This window comes from Cygnus atratus, chromosome 14 (assembly GCF_013377495.2).
Source record: "Cygnus atratus isolate AKBS03 ecotype Queensland, Australia chromosome 14, CAtr_DNAZoo_HiC_assembly, whole genome shotgun sequence".
Lineage (NCBI taxonomy): Eukaryota > Metazoa > Chordata > Aves > Anseriformes > Anatidae > Cygnus > Cygnus atratus.
The window spans coordinates 11,372,944-11,393,012 of NC_066375.1; positions in this window are offsets into that span (position 1 = coordinate 11,372,944).

Consider the following 20,069-nt stretch of genomic DNA (forward strand, 5'->3'; position numbering starts at 1 on the left):
TTGTCATGGAGGAGCTAGCTCTGAGACTCTGTGCCAGACGGATCAGCTGCTCCCCCTGCCTGGGCAGAGCAGAAAACACTCCATTGAGCCCAGTGGTAGGGCCTGGGTGCTCGGCCTCTACTCTCCAGCAGAGCAGGGTGGGAACAGACTTTCTTCCTGCACCTGCCATGGGTGTCCCCACTGGCATACAGCTGGCCCAGGATGGGACCTTGTGGCTCCTGGGCCCTTTAGAGCTTCCAGTCCCACTTCTGCCACAAGACAGGAAGGTTTCCTGCAGATGGCCTGGCTTTTGCAGCTCTGTTCCCTGTTCTTATACATACATTGCTGTCTGCTAGGGTGCTTTTAGGGATGCTCACAGGGCCTGCCTTGAGTTGCACAGCTCCTTGTCCCACACAGAATAGTGGGATGACCCTTGAATCCTTGAATCTGCGCATGGGGAGAGGGTCCATCAGCTGAAGCCAACAGTAGTTGCAGGGACCTCAGTTTTGTGCCAAAGAGCTGTCCCCAGTAAAAAAGGGGACTGGGGTGATGGTTCATCCCCAAGGACCCTGTTGTAGTTCACAGTGGAGACAGGGCCAATGTTTCCCTTCTCTGTTGGCAGGAGGCTGCCCAGATGATGTGGCCGTCCATGGTCATGGACACCCATAGGCTAGCAGGGCAAAGCCCGGGGTGGGCATGGCCACAAGGAAGTGGAGTGTGGTTAGGTCCTGCCCTGCTGGAGGCATCGTCCATCTACCTGCCAGACCTCCATCCCTGGTGCAGCAGCTGGTGTCTCCCATCACCCCGCAGCAACTTGCATGAGACTGCATGGCCAGGCTGATATGGCCCCAGGGTCTCCAAGCCTGGCCATGCAGAAGGCCACCTACTTACCACCCTACTCAGACAGCCAAGTCCAGCAGCTCTAGAGAGCAGCTTTTGGAGCCCATAGGCTCCCCTTCTGGGGGAATTAATACACGTTTGTGTTTGCTGGGGGCTCTGGAGGCATCTCCCAATGGGGCTCTGATGTCAAAGGAAACTGAACTGTGGCTTCTCCACTGCAGTGGGACATGTGAGCTCATGGCCCCATCCAGGGGCCTGCTGGTGAAGACCTGAAGCCCCAAACCTGAGCACAGCTTTAGTTAAGCCTTTTGGTTGGGTTTATTGGACTCACCAGACCTGCAGTGCCATGGAAAAGCTTGGAGATGACTGCGGGGCTGGATAGGTCATCTTTCAGTTGCTCTGTGCCTGCTGTGAGTTTTCTGTCCTGTTGGTTTTTCCAGTGGCCTCGGTGGTGCAGGTCCTACCATGGAGGAGGCTAAGCAACCTCTGCAAGAGCTGGAGCCACAGCTGGTAGCTGGTAGCATCCCTGTGTCATACTGGGTTCCCCTCCTAGACACCCAGGTCTTTGCATCTACCACTTGAGTCCTTCCTGGCTCCACGTCCAGGCTGGATCTGCCATTTGAACTCCCGAAGAGGGAATTTAGATGTGCTGTGCTTGCAACATTATGCAGCCCCTGATGACTCCTGCCCCAGCTTTAGGCCAGCTGCCAGAGGAGTACAGCTGGGATAGGTGAGGGGAACAGGCTTGCACTGCAGCGCAATGCACTGGCACCCTCTAATGACACAATTATGTATTTCAGTGAATGCCTTGGTGGCTGGGTTGCTTGCCTGTCTTTTGCACTATGCTGGCACAGGCTGATGAAGCCTGTTCACAGGCTTCTGTGGGGCAGCACCACAAGATGGGTTCCCCCTTCTGCCCTGCTCGGCTCCAGGTCCTAAGCCACAGCTCCCTGGTCTTAAACAGGGACTGTGAGAGGCAGCAGGAAAGGCTTGTGTTTGTGCACAGCTTCTGCCAGGTGTGTGTCTGTGCTCCCGTCCTCCCAGCCCCAGCAGCACAGTGAGCTGTGCTTGGCCTGTGTGCAGGAGTGGGAGTGCTGCCCAGCTGCAGCCAGGCTATGTAGCCTGGATTTTTGGCCGCACTGGACAGGCCAGCTCAGGAGTGTTAGGCTGATGGATTTGAGTTAGGATATCTGGACTGGCAGGGCACATGCCAGTGCTGTTCTGCCAGTGTTATGGCCAAAGTCAGCAGCTCTTTGCCTTGTTCCATGAGGCAGCAGCTGAGGAATGGCCCTGGGAAGCAGGGTTTTGCATTCCTTTACAAATGGGCTGACAAGTTCTGGAAAAGTAAAGCAATAGTGTGAGCAAGACAGGGGCCAGGTCAAGTGCTCAGAGGGATGCCCTGGGCTGGGCCTGCCTTTCCCTTCTGGGGCTGAGACACAGGCAGTGGAGTGCAATGGAGCAAGCTCTAGTCTATGTCCTAGTGCAACCCCTCCAACAGCTCCTGTGGGAGCTGCCTGGCACTGTCTTCCTCCCAGGAAAAATCCCAAGAATCATAGAATCATTAAGGTTGGAAAAAACCTCTAAGATCATCCAGTCCAACCATCCCCCTACCACCAATGTCACCCACTAAACCATGTCCCTAAGCACCACGTCCAACCTTTCCTTAAACACCCCCAGAGACAGCGACTCCACCACCTCCCTGGGCAACCCGTCCCAATGACTAACCACTCCTTCTGAGATTAAATTTCTCCTAATTTCCAACCTAAACTTCCCCTGGTGCAAATTGAGGCCATTCCCTCTACTCCTATCACTGGTTATCTGCGAAAAGAGGCTAACCCCCAGCTCCCCACACCTTTCTTTCAGGTAGCTGTAAAGAGCAATAAGGTCTGCCCTGAGCCTCCCCTTCTCCAGACACAAGAACCCCAGTTCCCTCAGGCACTCCCCATAGGACTTGTGTTCCAGACCCCTCACCAGCTTCGTAGCCCTTCTCTGGACACACTCCTGGGCCTCGACGTCCTTCCTGTAGTGAGGGGTCCAAAACTGAACACAGTACTCGAGGTGCGGCCTCACCAGAGCAGAGTACAGGAGGAGGATCACCTCCCTGGTCCTGCTGACTCCACCATTTCATGGTCACTCTGCCCAAGACAGCTCCCAACCACCACATCTCCCACCAGTCCTTCTCTGTTCATGAACAGCAGGTCTAGCAGGGCACCCCCCCGGTAGGCTCACTGTCCAGCTGCGTCAGGAAACTATCTTCCACGCTCTCCAGGAACCTCCTAGACTGCTTCCTCTGGGCTGTATTGTATTTTCAGCATATATCCGGGAGGTTAAAGTCCCCCATTAGAACAAGTGCTGGCAACTGTGCTACTTCCTCTAGCTGCTTGTAGAATGCCTCATCCATCTCTTCATCCCAGTTTGGTGGTCTTTAACAGACCCCCACCAGGATGTCTGCCTTGTTGGCCTTCCCCCGATCCTTATCCATAGGGACTTGACCTATCATTACCAGCCCCCAGCTCTAAAACATCAAAACACTCTCTAATACAGAGAGCCATGCCACCACCCCTCCTTTGTTGCCTGTCCCTTCTGGAGAGCTTATAGCCATGCATTGCAGAGCTCCAGTCGTGAGAGTGGACCCACCACGTTTCAGTGATGGCAACTAGGTTTTGCCTGTCGCACAATGGCCTCCACCTCCTCCTGTTTGCCCATGCTGTGTGCATTAGTTGGGGTTGAGCCATTTCCCTCACCGCCAACCCTGGCATTGCTTCCCTAGGCTCATCTCTATTGAGCCTCATTTTATCCCCATGCCCCTTCGTACCTGGTTTAAAGCCCTCTCAACAAGCCCTGCCAGCTCCCAGGCTAGGATCCTTTTCACCCTTTGAGACAGGTGGGACCCATCTGCAGCCATGAGGCCACGTGCTGAGTAAACCATCCCATGGTCGAAACCCCACAAATTCCTGCAATGGCACCAGCCATGTATTTATCATCTGGGTTTTCTGGGTCCTCTCAGTATTCCTTCCTGCCACTGAAGGGATAGAGGAAAACACCACCTGTACTCCCACTGCATCCACTAACCACCCCAATCCCCTGAACTCACTTTTGATAGCCTTCAGGCTTCTCTCAGCGATTTCATTGCTGCTAGCCTGAACTATCAGTAAGGGACAATAATCGGAGGGGTGAACCAGGCCAGGAATTTCCGTGGTAATGTCCCTGACCTGGGCCCCAAGGAGGCAGCAGACTTCCCTACGGGTAGGCTCTGGCCGACATATGGGGCCTTCTGTTCCCCTCAGAAGGGAGTCACCTCCAACAATTACCCTTCTTTCCTTCTTGGTGGGGGGAGTCTTGAGGCATGGAGTCAACTGCCTTGCCCTAGACAGCCTCCTGGGCGGACCTTCCACCACATCCTCACCTATCCATACCTCAAGCTCCAGAACCTCAAACCTGCATAAGGGCACCTGGGAATGCGAGGTGAGGAGGGAGGGGGCTTGCCTGTGATGCCGAGCAGGGACCTGTTTCCGTTCCTCCCCATCCCTTAGGTCCCTTCCCTCTGGCCGACAGTGACAGGGCAGATGGTCCACTCCTATTTGGGGGGTATCACCCTGGTGCCTTTCTCGCAGGCATGGCAGGGAGCTGCTCCACCAGTCTAACTCCTGCTTACACTCCATGATGGTCCTTAATCTCTCCTCCTCCTCCTTGAGCTCTGCCACCAGGCTGATCAGATCATCCACCTGCTCACACCTCGCGCAGGTGCTCTCTCTGCTACCCTCCCTTGGCAGCAACAGGCTCAGGCACTCCCTGCAGCCAGAGACCTGAACAGACGCATTTTGGGGCAGGCAGTCAGTGTGGGTTGCCACTGTCTTTGTGGCAAGAGCTTTCTGCCTGGTGGAGACCATGGCTGGATTTGCTGTCTGGGAGGCAGCCGGTAGGTGAGCCGGTCTCCTGGGTGGGGAGGGAAACCTTTTCCTGCAGCAGTGAATGGCTGGGGTTGGGGAAACCTTTGGGACCCCATACAAAACAGAAGAATAGGGATAGGTTGAGATGGGGATGGGGATGGAGATGGGATAGGAATGGAATGAGATAGGAATGGAGATGTGTTGGAATGGGGTGGGAACAGGATGGGGTGGGATGGGAGTGGGATGGGATGGGGATGGCATGTTGGTGAGATGGGATAGGGATGGTGATTGGGGTGGAACTGAGATGGGGAAGGGAATACAGATGAGATAAAGATGGGGAGAGGAAGGGAATGGGGTGGGAAAAGGTCAGCTCTCATTCAGAGAAGGACATGTTCAGACGGGAGCTCACGCTAGCTCAGCTACATTGTGTACAAGCAGCCTTGGAAAGCACTGAATGCCTGTCTCTTCTCTTGTTATTATCCCAAGGGGCTGTGGTGCTCAGCTAGCTAACTGCATACCAGGAGGTTTTAATTTTACATTTATTTTCCTAATGGCTTGGGTGGCCTGAAAACTTGAGCAGTGAATTGTGACTGCTGGAGATTGGGTGAAAAACCACACAATGGCTGTGCACTGCAGTGTGGCACCAGGGATGAGTCACCAAAACTGCAATTAAGGAAGAAAATAACAGTGGCTTTACCAGCTTCTTTCCAGGAGCATTGCATTTTTCCTGAACTGCAGTGTTTCAGGCTAGCTTATGGAACAGTGCCTCATGTCAAAAAATACATAGAAATGGATGAAGGGGTAGCTGATATAAAACAGTTTAACAGTTAAAGGAAATAAAAACAATATCCATTTTTACTTGGACAGCACAGGTGCTTTAGGAGGCACCTGTGGGGATAAGCAGAGGAAACTGTAGCAAAATACAGGGACTAAAGACAGTGGGGCTGTGCCTGGACATGAAGTCCGAGGTGACACAGGTGACCTCGGCAGAAAGGGCACACAAGGAAGGAGTCCCAGGGAGCAACAGGAGTCCCACAGGTGTCTCCTCCTCAGCTATGTGAGTCTCAGCATCTTGCTGGAGAGAACCTCTGCAGAGTGCAGCAAGAAAGACAAATGTATTACCAGTGTGAATTGCAGTGTGGCAGGGAGTCCAGAAAAGCAAGAACCAATCTTTTGTCTTCCAGTAGCTTTATTTTAGCCTTCCAGAAAGGCATGTACTGCTATGCAATGAGCAGAGGTGTAAAGCACTATGCAAAGAAGCGCTGTTGAGAAAGGGCACATTTATAATTTTACGGCCTCGTGCTAGTATCAGGTTTCAGCGTGTCCCAGGGACAAGGCTGAACACAGCTCTCCAGAATTCCAGTCCACATGGTGCCAGACAGACTTCTGACCTCCGCAGTTGCTGTCACCTCTTTAGCAAGCTGCCCTAGCAGTGAGCGGACAGGCCAGCAGCTCCCCACAGGGAACGTGCAGGGCTTGGACATGGGATTATGCATCCCTTCATCTGGCTTGGTTACACTAGGGAACAGCAACTGCACAAGAGGCTCTGTGAAACCCAGGGACCTGGGCATTCAAGTCATCACCTCCACCCCACATAAGAGACATGACTCTGGCATCCACACAAGGCCAGGGCAGAGGAAAGCTGCTCCTCACCTAGCCCCAGGCAGGCACCAGCCAGCTCTTGCCTGTGGATGCTGAGTAATACTTGTCTTCTTAGAAGTGTGTTTCGTTACTGAAAGGGTTGTTGGGCATTGGAATGGGCTGTCCAGGGAAGTGGTTGAGTCACCATCCCTGGAGGTCTTTAAAAGACATTTAGATGTAGAGCTTAGTGATATGGTTAGGTGGAGGACTTGTTAGTGTAAGGTCAGAGGTTGGACTGGGTGATCTTGGAGGTCTCTTCCAACCTAAATGATTCTGTGATTCTGTGAAATAATTTTAACTAAGCACAGATGAGATGGTCCAAGGTGGAGATCAGACAGCTTGTGCTGCCATTGGGAAGCAGAGCCCTGCTTGCTTACCGTGATCACTCTCCTGAAATGCCTCCGTCCCCAAGGTGACAGGACACAATGCCACAAGGGAGCTATCAGCACAAGTTCCATTCTCCTGTGTCCTGATGCTCACAGACAGCCATCAGGCAAGCAATCTGCTGCAGCCTCCAAGGACAGACTTCCCAGCTCATTCTGTCCCCAGGAAATCCTGGCAGGAGACTGCTGGGATGCTGGCATTTCTTCTCTGGTTTTCCCTCCTTTTCTGGGGACCGGCTTCTCCTGGAGCAGCACGTCTGATACCGCCATGCTCACACCACTGATGGCGATGGCAGCAGCATGTCCGTGGGTCGTGCTCGGTGTCAGTGATGCGATGTTTTCCAGCTACTCAGTCCTTTCTGTGCCAGGACTCCAAGAAGTGGTAGAGCTGAGCCTCCACTGGAGCACGGTTTGCTCTTCACTAACACCATAAGCAGATGCCAGTTGGTCCTCTCCATCACCGCAGACACTGTTCTGGTGGTGGCATTCAGCGGCAGCTTTAAGCCCAGTGGGGAAAGCTCCCCTCTGCCAGTTAATAAATCAGGGTGGCTATTCCCAAACACTTGGTTCCATCGCTTTGGAAGGTCACTTCTCCAGAGAGAGCAGGGCCCAGGGCTCGCTGGTTTCTGGGGGATGGTGACAGTCCCCTGCCCTTTAATGCAAGCTGCTGCCTGGTCGGACTGTCCCCAGCCCATTCCCTGTCTGACTACAGCTGTAGCACATGGTCCCCAGCCCTGTAGCTTTGGGCAGTGGGGGGAACAACCACGACAGTCAATCTGAGGAGAACGAGCCTGGCTCGTGGCTGTGCCTGCTGCGTCTGCTGGCAGGGGTTTGGAAACCTGGGAGCATCCCAGAGCGCAGATATCTGAGCCTTTCAAACATCCTCTTGAAGGAGGTTGATGAGCTTTGGTGCTTGCCAGGAGCTGCCGAGTTGAAGACCAATTTTTTACATACCTGACATCCATGGAGCAGGTTTTATAGGCTATAAACCAGCCGCACAGCATGCGTTCTGATCCCTACACATCTGTGCATTAACGGTGACATAGCCAATAAAGTGCGTCTCACAGTGGAAAAACCGCAGGGCAAGCTGTGAAATGGGGCGTCAGTGCAGCACTTCACACCAATGTGCATATTCGGGCTAATCAGACTAACCTCAGTCTGCTTCATTACAACTTGTCCTCATCCTCAGATCCCAGGAACGCGCTCCACAACAGCACTTTCTAGCTTTGGCTGCAGGGCAGCGCTTGCTTTCTTTTAGGCGCACATCCCAGTTTATAAGGAACCCAGTGAAGTCCACTTCCGAACACCTCCTTCAAAGAGAACTAGAGCCGAGCTGGGGAGCAGCAGGCACAGGCTTCAGGATAGGACCGAGTGAGAAGCAGAGTGAAGATGCTTGATCTCTTTGGATTAACTGACACAAGGGAAGACTCAGTCTCAGTCAGCATGAGGTGAGGTGTCTGAAAACAGCAGTCTTCAGACTCCAGGAGAAGATGTGGAGGGTGCAGCCCTAGCTAGACAGGTTTAGACAAGAAATACACTGTCTGGATGCTGGAGCTTGATGGAGGGTGGTGCTGGAATCTCAGATGCCTCAGCCTGAAGGACAGGTCAGGGTTATACAGAGACCATGGGCTTTAGAATCCTGATGGAATGGAGGAGGGTATAAAGCAAGCTCACAACCCTGGACATCTGGTTAAGAGACCTTCAAGATAGCCTCTTCACAGAATCAAAGAATGGCTTGGATTGGAAGGGACCTTAAAGATCACCTAACTCCAACCCCCTGCCATAGACAAGAACGCCACTCACTAGATCAGGTTGGCCAAGGCCCCATCCAGCCTGGCTTCTTCAAGGACCTGATTGGAAGAGTCTTATGGGGTAAGGCCCTGGAGGAAAGAGGAGCCCGAGAAAGCTGATTCATATTCAAGGATCACCTCCTCCACTCACAAGAGCGATCCATCCCAACAAATCGGAAGACAGGCAAAAATGCCAGGAAACCTACATGGATGAACAAGGAGCTCTTGGCAAAACCCAAGCACAAAAAGGAGGCATAAAAAGGGTGGAAACAAGGATTGGGAACCTGGGAGGAATGCAGAGAGATTGTGTGAGCATCCAGGGTTCAAGTTAGGTGAGCTAAAGCCCTAACAGAATTCAGTCATGGCCAGGGATGTCAAAGATAATGAGAAGGGCTTCTATAAGAACATCAGTGACAAAAGGAAGACGCCTGAAAATGTGGGCTCATTGCTGAATGAGATGGGAGACCTGGCTACGCAGGACAGTGAAAAGACTGAGGAACCGCATGCCTTCTTTGCATGCCAAGTCATGCTTGGCCAACTTAATCACCTCCTGTGATGAAATGACTGGCCTGGTGGATGAAGGGGGAGCACTGAATATTGTCTGCCTTGACTTCTGCGAGGTCTTTGACACTGTCACCTCTAAGATCCTCATGGAGAAGTTGTTGATGATGAGCAGACTTGGAGGTGGGTTAAAAACTGGCTGAACGGCCAGGTTCAGAGGGTGGAAATCAGTGGCATGAAGTCTAGTTGGAGGCCAGAAACCAGCAGTGTGTCCCAGGGGTCATTGCTGCATCCAGTTCTGTTTCACATCTTCATTAACGATGGGGCAGAGCATACGCTTGGCAAGTTTGCAGGTGACACAAAACTGGAGGAGTAGCTTCTACACAGGAATATCGTGCTGCCATCCAGAGGGACCTGGGCAGGCTGGAGACATGGGCTGACAAGAAGCTCACAGAGCTGAACAAGGAGAAGTGCAGAGTCCTGCCCCTGGGGAGGAACAACCCCAGGCACCAGGACATGCTGGGGGCACCCAGCCGGAGAGCAGCCTGGCAGAAAAGGCCCTGGGGGTTCTGGTGGACACCAAGCTGAACGTGAGTCAGCAATGTGTCCTTGCTGCAAAGAAAGCAGTGTCCTGGGCTGCATTAAGGCAAAGTGTTGCCAGCAGGTCGAGGGAGGTGATCCTTCCCTTCTGCTCAGCACTGGTGAGGCCACTCCTGGAGTGCTGGGTCCAGTTCTGGGCTCCCCAGTACAAGAGGGACATGGAGCTACTGGAGAGAGGCCAACCAAGGGCCATGAAGGTGATGGAGGGACTGGAGCATCACTGCTATTAGGAAAGGCTGAGGGAGCTGGGACTGTTCAACCTGGAGAAGAGAAGGTTCATGGGGAATCTTGTTGATGCCTGTAAGTACCTGAAGGGAGTGTGCAGAGAGGACAGAGCCAGGCTCTTCTCAGTGGTGCCCAGTGCCAGGACAAGAGGCAATGGGCGCAAAACGAAGCACAGGAGGTTCCCTCTGAACATCAGGAAACACTTTTTTATGGTGTGGGTGACCAAGCACTGGCACAGGTTGCCCAGAGCGGTTGCAGAGTCTCCTTCCTTGGAGATTCAAAAGCCATCTGAACGTGGTACTGGACTTTGGGTGGCCTTGCTTGAGCAGGGGGTTGAACCAGATGACCTCCATAGGTCCCTGGTAACCTCAACCATTCTTTGATTCTTTGATTCAGTGATTCTGTGGCTTTGCACAGAAATGTCAGGGTGAGCTTTGGAAAGGGTAAGACAAAGTAGGCTGACTGAGCAGGCACTCCTGTGTCTCCATCCAGAGGACGCAGTCAGATGAACTGCAAGAGGTTCCTTGCTAACACGTGATGACTGTACTGGAAGCAAGACAGTCTCAGAGTACTCTCTTTGCTGATCTTGGTGCTGGACCAAGATATCTATGTGCATTTATTTTGTTGGAATACGAGTATTCACTATGTAGGTGCCCAGGTGTATGGTGTGACCTATGCCCATCACCTTGAACAGTGAACAGCCAGGCTGAGCTTGGCCAAGAAAGAACAAATTAAATGTGTGACAGTTTGAAGGATAAGCTGTTTTTTTTTTTTTTTTAATACTTAAATATCTTCTTTAGTCTATATTTAAACATCTACAGTTACTTTGAATTTTTCAAAGCTGCTGTGTGCTGCCTCTGTGAGATACAGACTATTTGTTGAGCTGGCTAAAATACAAATTAAAGAGGTCAGCTTCAGGCAACATTATTTAACAGTCTTGAGGCTAATATTTAATGCACACACATTTCATGTGAGCATCTCATCTGAGTGCCAGGAAGAGTGTACACAGAAATGAGCCATTGTCAGCCTTGCCTCTAATTTAAAAGGCTTTCCTCCAGCCAAGTCCTTTCTGTGGAATTAAAGCTTTTGGCAAAGCTGATTTTTTTTTGCCAAATGTGAAGGGTCACTCTCCTTTTGCTGTTAAAGCAATTCATAATGATCCAGTGATGTGCCCAGCACATGGACAACAGCTCTGCACCTTCCTGAGCAATGGTTCAGAGGGTCCTGTGCCCTCACTAAATGCCCCGCTCTGCTGATCAGCAGCATCTCACCCCCAAAGGCCTGAGCTGGGTGAGTGCTGAGTCTCTTCCCCCATAGGAACTGGAGTGAGAGTGGAGGTATGCATGCAAGTATTTGGGATTACACAGTTTAAACATGTGGTGCAGTGCTCACATGGTGGCAGGTGGAGAGGCAGGGCCGGGCCCTTCGGGCAGTGACCTCCCTCCAGTGCAGTACTTCCCCAAAGCTGGGATTGCACAGCTGGGATTGCATTTCCTCTGACCCTAGGATCAGCTCTTGGGGCAGGAGGGCCCCCCTGGGATGTTACATCCATCTGCCATAATTTCCTTACACCACACTGGGAAGCCTTGCACATCTGCCAGGGGTCCATGGGAACCCAGAGAGCTGCATCCTCAGGTTACCTGGGAATATGCCACATTTAGGCTTTTCAGTTCCCAGTTGCTGTCTTCCTTACCAAGCAGAGCAGAATGAGCCAGCATAAGCTTGTCTCTTGCCGAGGGAGTTGGGTAGCATGACCTAGTCGTTAAAAATTCATGTTTCATGTTTAGGTAAATGGCCAGGTTGAATTTTAATACTTTTGTGGGCAAACTGGTTTCGTTTTCTGTAATGTTCTCTTCCTCAAATGCAGATAAAGCCGCAGCGGACATTTTTTTTTCCTAAAGAAAAAGTAGTGGCTCTGTAAGATATTTCATATAAATTAAATAGAACAGCAAGTTGTGAAAGGAACCCTGCTATTGGGAAAAGGAGGGTTATAAAACATAGTTTCTGTGGTGTCTCTAAGGGCTTGTACTGCGGCTGAACTTTCACTGCAGTTTTTCTGTTCTTGAGGAGCAATGGTTTCATCCTCCTGTGCAGCCACCACTTGTCATGCAAGGTAGAAGAATTTAGTTACCCTGACATCTCCCACATCCTAAGTTTTACTAAACTTGGCTGAGAAATACAAATGTCAGTAGGGAAATAAGGGGGCTGTGAACATGCACACTCTGAGCATCCTTGGCCAAGGCAGCTTTCGTTTAGCGGAGGGGCTGTTGGACATTTCTGTGGAGAATGAGCTAATGCGTGAGCAACAAATTAGGCCAAGCTCTCAACTCCTGGTGTTGTCCTGGCCCACAATGGGAATAAAATCAGGGACATGCTGATGATTCTGCTGCAGAAACTGGTAATGAAGCAGGAGGCGAAACGTCCGTGAGTGCATAGGAGCTTAGCAGAGCAAGAGCTGTACCAGTACAGGAGCACAGACATCCCAGCAAAGATCCCAGGGGTATGTTCAGCAGAAGTGAGAAGGGGATACCCAAGTTAATGACGTAGGAAATAACCATCAAAGGACACTTAAATATTTATCTTGCAGAACACATGGCGATTCCTAGCAAGAGACCAGCTCTCTACTGCCTAACAATGCACTTCCAAGCCTGACTCGTTGTGGGCACAGAGTAAAGGAAAACACTTAAAAGGCATTAGAGAAATCACACATGGATGGGAACTTACTAGCAAAAAGTTTGAACTTTTGTTCCAGATCTTTACAGAGAGGTCTGTCATTGGGTCTCCACGTTGCCTAGTCCGTCAAGATGAGCAGCTCACCATTAGGCTGTGGGGTAACCATGGGGATTGGCACAAAGGTAAGATTTTTTACTCCTCATTCTGCTCATCACTGTGACATCCTGCTCACAGTGAATATGTCCTGAGGACTCTCAGCAGTTCAGCAGGAGCCCGGGGCCGGAGACGTCTGTCCCAGCCTGTGCTCTGCTGTCATCGTGAGCGCTGGGGAGACAGGAGACACTGCCCTGGGAGAGATCCTGGCTCAGCACCCACTGTGATGCCCACCTGTGTATTTGTGTCCTGCTTTTTATTCCAGAGTGGGCAGGGATAGAAATATTATCTATCTTCCAGGAGAATTTGTGTGGAATGCATAAGGAAGGAAGTGCAGAGGATTTCAAACCCAGTTCTGAGACTTCAGTACCCATCAGGATCTGTGTACAAAATAAAGTCTGCAGATGTGATGGCAGACTTGCAGATGAAGAATCACTTTACAAGGATGAAAGAGAAAAACCTTCATCCTCTTCTTAGGAAGAAGCCAGAGCACCCTGTTCATCACCCCAAATTGTCTCAGGAAGGCACCATGGGGTTCACCAGTGGGATGTGGTGATTTAGCCAAGTTCACACTGCAGCTGCAGCTCTTGGTGCCATGCTCAGAGATCTGCTCTGGGCACAAATTGCTTTGTGAGGATCTTGAGGCCAAAGGAGCTACACCTGAAAGTGCTACAGGTACAGGTGATGGAGAACCGAAGGGTCGTGTCTAGAGAGAAAAAGAAAACTGCAGATGACAGAAAGCAGATGCTGAGAACGTGTGTTGGAAATACTACTATTTTCTTTCTAAGATATCTGGAGAAAATGGGCTTAACCCTGCTAGGACAGGATGTGACCCGACGTCTCACTGGAACACCATATGCACCAAGCCAGATTGTAGGCCCAAGATGCTGAGAGGACAGAAGCAAAGATTGCTTTTGGATGTGGCATCTCTGAGCATCTCACTTAGTGTCTGTACTGCTTTTGAAGTAGCCGGAAGCCCAGGGAGGAGCAGTGTCCCATTCTATGCCTTGCAGCAGGGTGTCCCAAGCTGTAGTACACAACCCTTCTGGATATGCAGATTGCTTCCAAAGGACACAGGGCAGCAGCTTGTGAGGAGCTACATATATGCTCCAGCACATAGGCACTTCTTTATGGAACACGGGAAGAGTGGGTGATGGTGGGCAGAGGCTGTGTGGTCCCAGTCTGTGAGGTTCTCCCACCAGCATTTGTCAAGCAAATGCCCTCCTTGAACCAGCTGTCCAGCCTGGGTGTCTCTGCTCCTGGTGAGGAGGATTGGACTAGCTGATCTTTAGGGTCTCTTCCAACCCAAACCATTTTATGACTATTACTGGAGCTATTGGCTTTGCCAGGCTTAGGTTCCTTCGCACTCTTAGATTTGGCTGACTACTTGCAATTAGCACAAATTAGTGTCTCTTTTGACAGTGCCTTGTCCTTGAGACACCACACTGGGTGCTGGGACCCATGAGAACACAGCCATTTTGTCTCAACCCACCTCCACCAGTCTCAGCAGCAGAGACTGAGGATCATTTTGGGTATTTACCTGTTGTCCTGGAGGGTCTGCCTGTAAGTATTTTGATTCATGGAAGACCTCTTCTTTCCTGGGGCCTCCCTGATTTCTTTCGCTCTGTAAGGCTTTGGTGCTGGGTGTGCTGTCCCACTGCCTGGGTAGTTTTGGCTTTTCTCCTGGACCAGGGTACAGAGAGCAGTGTTAGAGGGTCTTCCCAACTGCTGCTGCCTCTAAACCAGAATGGGACTCATGGGGCCCGCTGCTGGGCAGTTTTGCCCTTCCCAGCCCACTTGAGCTACACTGAGCCCTGTGCACAAGAGCTGTGTCACTGGAGGGTCACATTTACTGAAGCAGTCTCACCCTCTTGAAGAGAGCAAGGTGGGGTGGCAGTGAGAGAAACAGGATGGTCTTAGGAAAGAACCCCCCCCACACACACACGCGTGCACTTCCTTGTGAGGAAGCCCATCAGAAGTGGAGAGGAACCCAACGGGGATGGATGTGAAAAGATCAACATGTAAGTAAGATGCATTTGAACCTCGCCTCTGCAGAGATTTTTGGAAAAGGGGTATTTTGGAATATAAGAAACTCTCAAATAATGCCTCAGATGACTTGATCAGCTCAACAGGGAAAGCTGGCTTACAGGGAGGTGCCACTGTAAACCTATATTCCTTTATCACAGTCACTTCCTTCCTCTTGTCTTCAAGTGTTACATTTGCAGCCATGCCATACAAAATTGGATAAGCCGTGAGTGTGGCTGACGTGCCATGTGATGGCACAGGATGGAGGGGACAGCTACTTTAATAGTTATAGCATTACAGCAAAGTCTGACTGACTCTGCTTTGGAGTCCTCCAGTGAAGTTCCTCGTAAATCTGCCACAGTCTTCCTCTCCTGCAATTTCCCAAAGGTTCCTGGTTTCAGATTGCAGAAAGAGGGGCCGAACCCCAAATTTTTGTTAATATCAGTGCAAGCACTAAAAGATTGTCTTCTAAACCCGTAGTATTTTATAGCTGAGTAACCTAGAAGTTTGTATAGTTAAGTATTATCATCTCCTTCTCCCCAGGCTTAAAACCTGATTGCATCAAACATAAATCTTGTAAGTGTATTTGTGCTTTTCTGTGGGAATTATTTAAATAGATAAGCTTTTTATTTAATCTTATGACCATTAAATATATTTTGGCTTGGTGGAAGATCTTGGCAGAAATAAGTGCATCACATCTGGGATGGGATCATTTTTGTGGGAGAATATGGGTTGAAGTGATCACCACATTTGTGGTCTTCAAGCACCAAAAATATCTGTGGTAGCCAAAAATTACTGGGAAGAAAAAAGGAGGCACTGCTACCACTGAGAGGCGTTTGGGAGCCAGGTGCAGAGATGTTGTGATAATGAAATTTTGTTTGGATGTTACTGGGTTTAGACACAACTGTCTGGGCAGATCTTTGCATGTGTATTTTTTACGTGTCCGGTTGAAGAACAAGAGCTCAGGCTCCCCAGTCCTTTGTGCTTAAGTTGCATTAGAGCTATAAAAAGATTTGATATGTATTTTTTCAATACTCACAAATGTTGCTTGATACCTACTAAATATGGTCAACAGCAGAACACATAGAGTTCGGGTTCACTCATCCTTTAAATATGCTGAAGATGGAAAAAAAGGGCTTAAAAGGCAGAAAAAAATATAGAAAAGATGAAGGGAAGCGCAGTCAGAACAGACAGAAGCACCTCAAGAGTGCCAAATCCATCTGCTCATGGTCAGGAGCAGAGCTGTGAGGGGAAGCCTGTAGGTTGTCATGGCTCAAAGAGCACCATAGGGCATCTCTTTCCCATCTACAATGTTTCTGAGCACCAAAGCCCCGGGTTGCCTCCATCTCCTCCTACCTCCAAGTTGAAGTTTACACCTTGTATGTTCCCTTCCCTTCCCTTCCCTTCCCTTCCCTTCCCTTCCCTTCCCTTCCCTTCCCTTCCCTTCCCTTCCCTTCCCTTCCCTTCCCTTCCCTTCCCTTCCCTTCCCTTCCCTTCCCTTCCCTTCCCTTCCCTTCCCTTCCCTTCCCTTCCCTTCCCTTCCCTTCCCTTCCCTTCCCTTCCCTTCCCTTCCCTTTCTCTCCGTATCTGCCTTGGCACCTAAAGGCTAAAGTTAGAAATACTGTCTGTGCACATGACTTGTTCAGGATTAGTTGCTAAAGCAAGTGGAAAAATAGCTTTATATCTAATTTCAAAACTATATAAAAGAGATGTTCCTGCGTGGTCATAAGGTGAAAATCACTACAGTGTTTTGAGCAGGAAATCAGCTTTCCTAGAGTAAAAAGAGAAGCATTTTGTAGCCAAGATTTCTGGTTATAAGTTGCTGAAACCAAAGTTGCTGAGGACCCATCTGTATGAGATTGACACCCCTTCTGCAGCCAGGCAGACTTGAGCACACTCATCTCTGTCAATGGCATCATTCTTGTAAGGTTCATGATGGTCAGGCACTGAACAGGGAATACAAGAGCTCCACAAGCCTTGCACCCCTCAGCACGTCCCCTCTTGTGGGACACAGTGGGATGGCTGTGCTCTGCACACTGGGAAAGTTGTTTTCCTCCAGCCCAATGGCAGGACAGTGCCCTTAAGCCTCTTAGGCTATGACAGAGGAAAGGTGCTGAGCAAAGGCTTGGCAGAGCTGTGGCTGGCAAGATACAGGTGTGCAGAGGCAGCAGGGCAGAAAACTGCCCCCCCCGCAGAGCTCCAGTGCTTGGCCAATGCCAGTGGGTCTCCATTTCCCTGCTGTAAATAACAACTAAAAATGTCCTGCGGTTGAAGCCCACATGCTGGACACGCACAGGAAGCAATGAACTACTCTCTTCAAAACAGCAGTGTCATTAAAAAGATTGTAGCCAACTCTACTTTGCCCAAATGAGCAGGTCTTTTGAAAGCTGACATAGATGAATGATCCAAGAGGGCTCTGCTGTTGCAATGCTAAACACATTTAAAATTTTTCTGAATCACTGATTCCCATTTCATGTCAAGAATTGGTCTGGGTAGAATTACCTTCGGGTACATAACTGAAAGGCAAAAAAGCCCCAAAGTCAGCCTTCTGCTCTGACTGAACCTCTGGTCCCCCCCCAGCTCTGCACCAGAGGAGGCCAAAGAAGGGCCCAGCGGGGACATGGCTCTCGCTGCACGGCCTTCGCTGCCTTCCTCTTCCTTGGGCATGCCTCTGCCAAGAGACTGAGAGCTACCCTGGCGTGTCCAGCTTTACCAAGTAATGGTTATTCATACGCCTTCATTCAGGTCCAGCGTCCCTGCTCCCCAGGCACTTAACAGAAGTGACTGTGGTTCCACGGTGTCCCACCAGCACTTGGTGGGAGTCTGGCCCAGGTCCATGTCCCCGTCTGTTGTACAGAGGACATGCCCTAAGAGGTCGGGCGTTGGCTGGGGGAAGCCAAGACACATATGGTGCGGCTGGTGTTTTGTAAGCTGTAGCTGTCCTCCAGGCTGGACCAGTAGTGCTACAGAGGGATCACAAGCAGGGTTCTTCCATCCCCAAACTCGCCAGCTCTCTGCCTTGGTGGGAGTAAAACTGGGGAGCATTTTTGCTGTCTCAGCCCGGGATCTGCTCCACATTGTTTAGCTGCTCATTGCCAGAGCTCGGGATGCATATTTTCTAACAGCCTGTCAGGGAGATCTTGAATCAGAGGTGGTCACAAAGAGCCAGGCCATCCGATCTGCTCACAGTGACCTGTGGCCACATGGTACAGAATAAAATTTGCTGTTTGACAGAGGTTCATTCATTTGACAACTGATATGTGTTCCTTGCAGGTCTTGGCTGCTGCCAAACACAGACTTAGAGGTGAGCCAAAGACACCTGGACCAAGGAGCCCATGGGATGCCTCACTGGGCACAGCTGTGATGTGGAAAAAAAAAAAAAAAAAAAAAGCTGGAAATTAATGCTTTTGGCTTCTTAACCCATCCCTGGAAAACTGGGTTATCTCTTTCAAACCAACAATAAATCCAGCATCCCTGTAACAGTGAAGGGCAGAATTAGGGCAGAAAACCATGTTGCTTGTAGGGACGGAGTCTGTGTGAAGTACAGCAGAGCTCAGGAAACTCTGCTAAGCATGCTCCCAGTTCAATGGCACTGCCATATCATAGAACTGTGGAATCATTAAGGTTGGAAAAGACCCGCAAGATCATCCAGTCCAATCATCCCCCTACCACAAATATTTCCCACTAAACCATGTTCCTAAGCACCACGCCCAACCTTTCCTTAAACACCCCCAGAGACAGCGACTCCACCACCTCCCTGGGCAACTTGTTCCAATGACTAACCACTCCTTCTGAGATTAAATTTCTCCTAATTTCCAACCTAAACCTCCCCTGGCCATTCCCTCTACTTCTATCACTGGTTATCTGTGAGAAGAGGCTGACCCCAGCCCCCCACACCTTCCTTTCAGGTGGTTATAGAGAGCAACAAGGTCTGCCCTGAGCCTCCTCTTCTCCAGACTAAACAACCCCAGTGCCCTCAGCCACTCCTCATAAGACTTCTGTTCCAGGCCCTTCACCAGCTTCGTAGCCCTTCTCTGGACATGCTCCTGGGCCTCGATGTCCTTCTTGTAGTGAGGGGCCCAAAACTGAACACAGTACTCAAGGTGTGACCTCACCAGAGCAGAGTACAGGGGGGGACGATCACCTCCCTGGTCCTGCTGGCCACACTACTCCTGACACAAGCCAGGATGCCGTTGGCCTTCTTGGCCACCTGGGCACACTGCTGGCTCGTGTTCAGGCGAGCATCGACCAGCACCCCCAGATCCTTTTCCTCTGCACAGCTTTCAAGCTACTCTGCCCCAAGCCTGTAGCGCTGCATGGGGTTGTTTTGGCCAAAGTGCAGGACCTGGCACTTAACCACGTTGAACCTCATCCCGTTGGCCTCTGCTCATCGACCCAACTTGTCCAGATCCCTCTGCAGGGCCTTCCTAACCTCTGGCAGATTGACACTTACCCGAGCTTGGTGTTGTCTGCAGACTTACTGAGGGTGCACTCAATTCCCTCATCCAGATCATCAATAAAGATATTAAAGAGGATGGGCCCCAACACCAACCCCTGGGGAACACCTCTCGTGACCGGTCGCCACCTGGATTTCACTCCATTCACCAGCACTCTCTGGTCCCGGCCACCCAGACAGTTTTTAACCCAGCAAAGAGTGTACCTGTTCAAGCCATGGGCTGCCGGCTCCCGCAGGAGAATACTGTGGGAGACTGTGCCAAAGGCCCTGCCGAAGTCCAGGTAGACTATGTCAACAGCCTTTCCCTCATCCACCTGGTCATAGAAGGAGATGATGTTGGTCAGTCTGTACTTGCCTTTCATGAACCCATGCTGACTGGGCCTGATCCCATGGCTGTCTGGCACACGCTGTGTGATTGCACTCAAGATGACCTGTTTCATATGAATGGTCTGAAAGCAGGCTATGAGTTGGAGCTGAGAAGATCTCTTCTCTACCTGTTCTTTTCCTCTTGACATCTCCTGCCCTGGCCAAGAGGTGTACCAGGTTTGTGCAAACACATTGGCAAAAAAGTTTGATGGCCTGAAGACTGACATAGCTCCTGGTGTTGTTGCCGCATGTTCCCACTAGCAGTGTCAGGCTTTGCTGGGAATACTGGCAGTGCCTTGTTTCAGTCCTCATCTAATGGCTGTGTGTCCACAGCTGTCTCAGGAGGATGGACTGGGCAATCTGTCACATCGTCAATAAAGCCATGGCTGGGCTGCTCTCCAGGCCAAGGGTCCTCAAGTCTTAGCACCATCTGCACTTGGAAAGGACCACCATGGTCAAGGGTGCTATGTGGGCAGTCCTCTGGCTGTGACACTAGTGGAACTCAAGGGCTACCTGTCCTGCTTCCAAACAGATCCTTCATTCACTG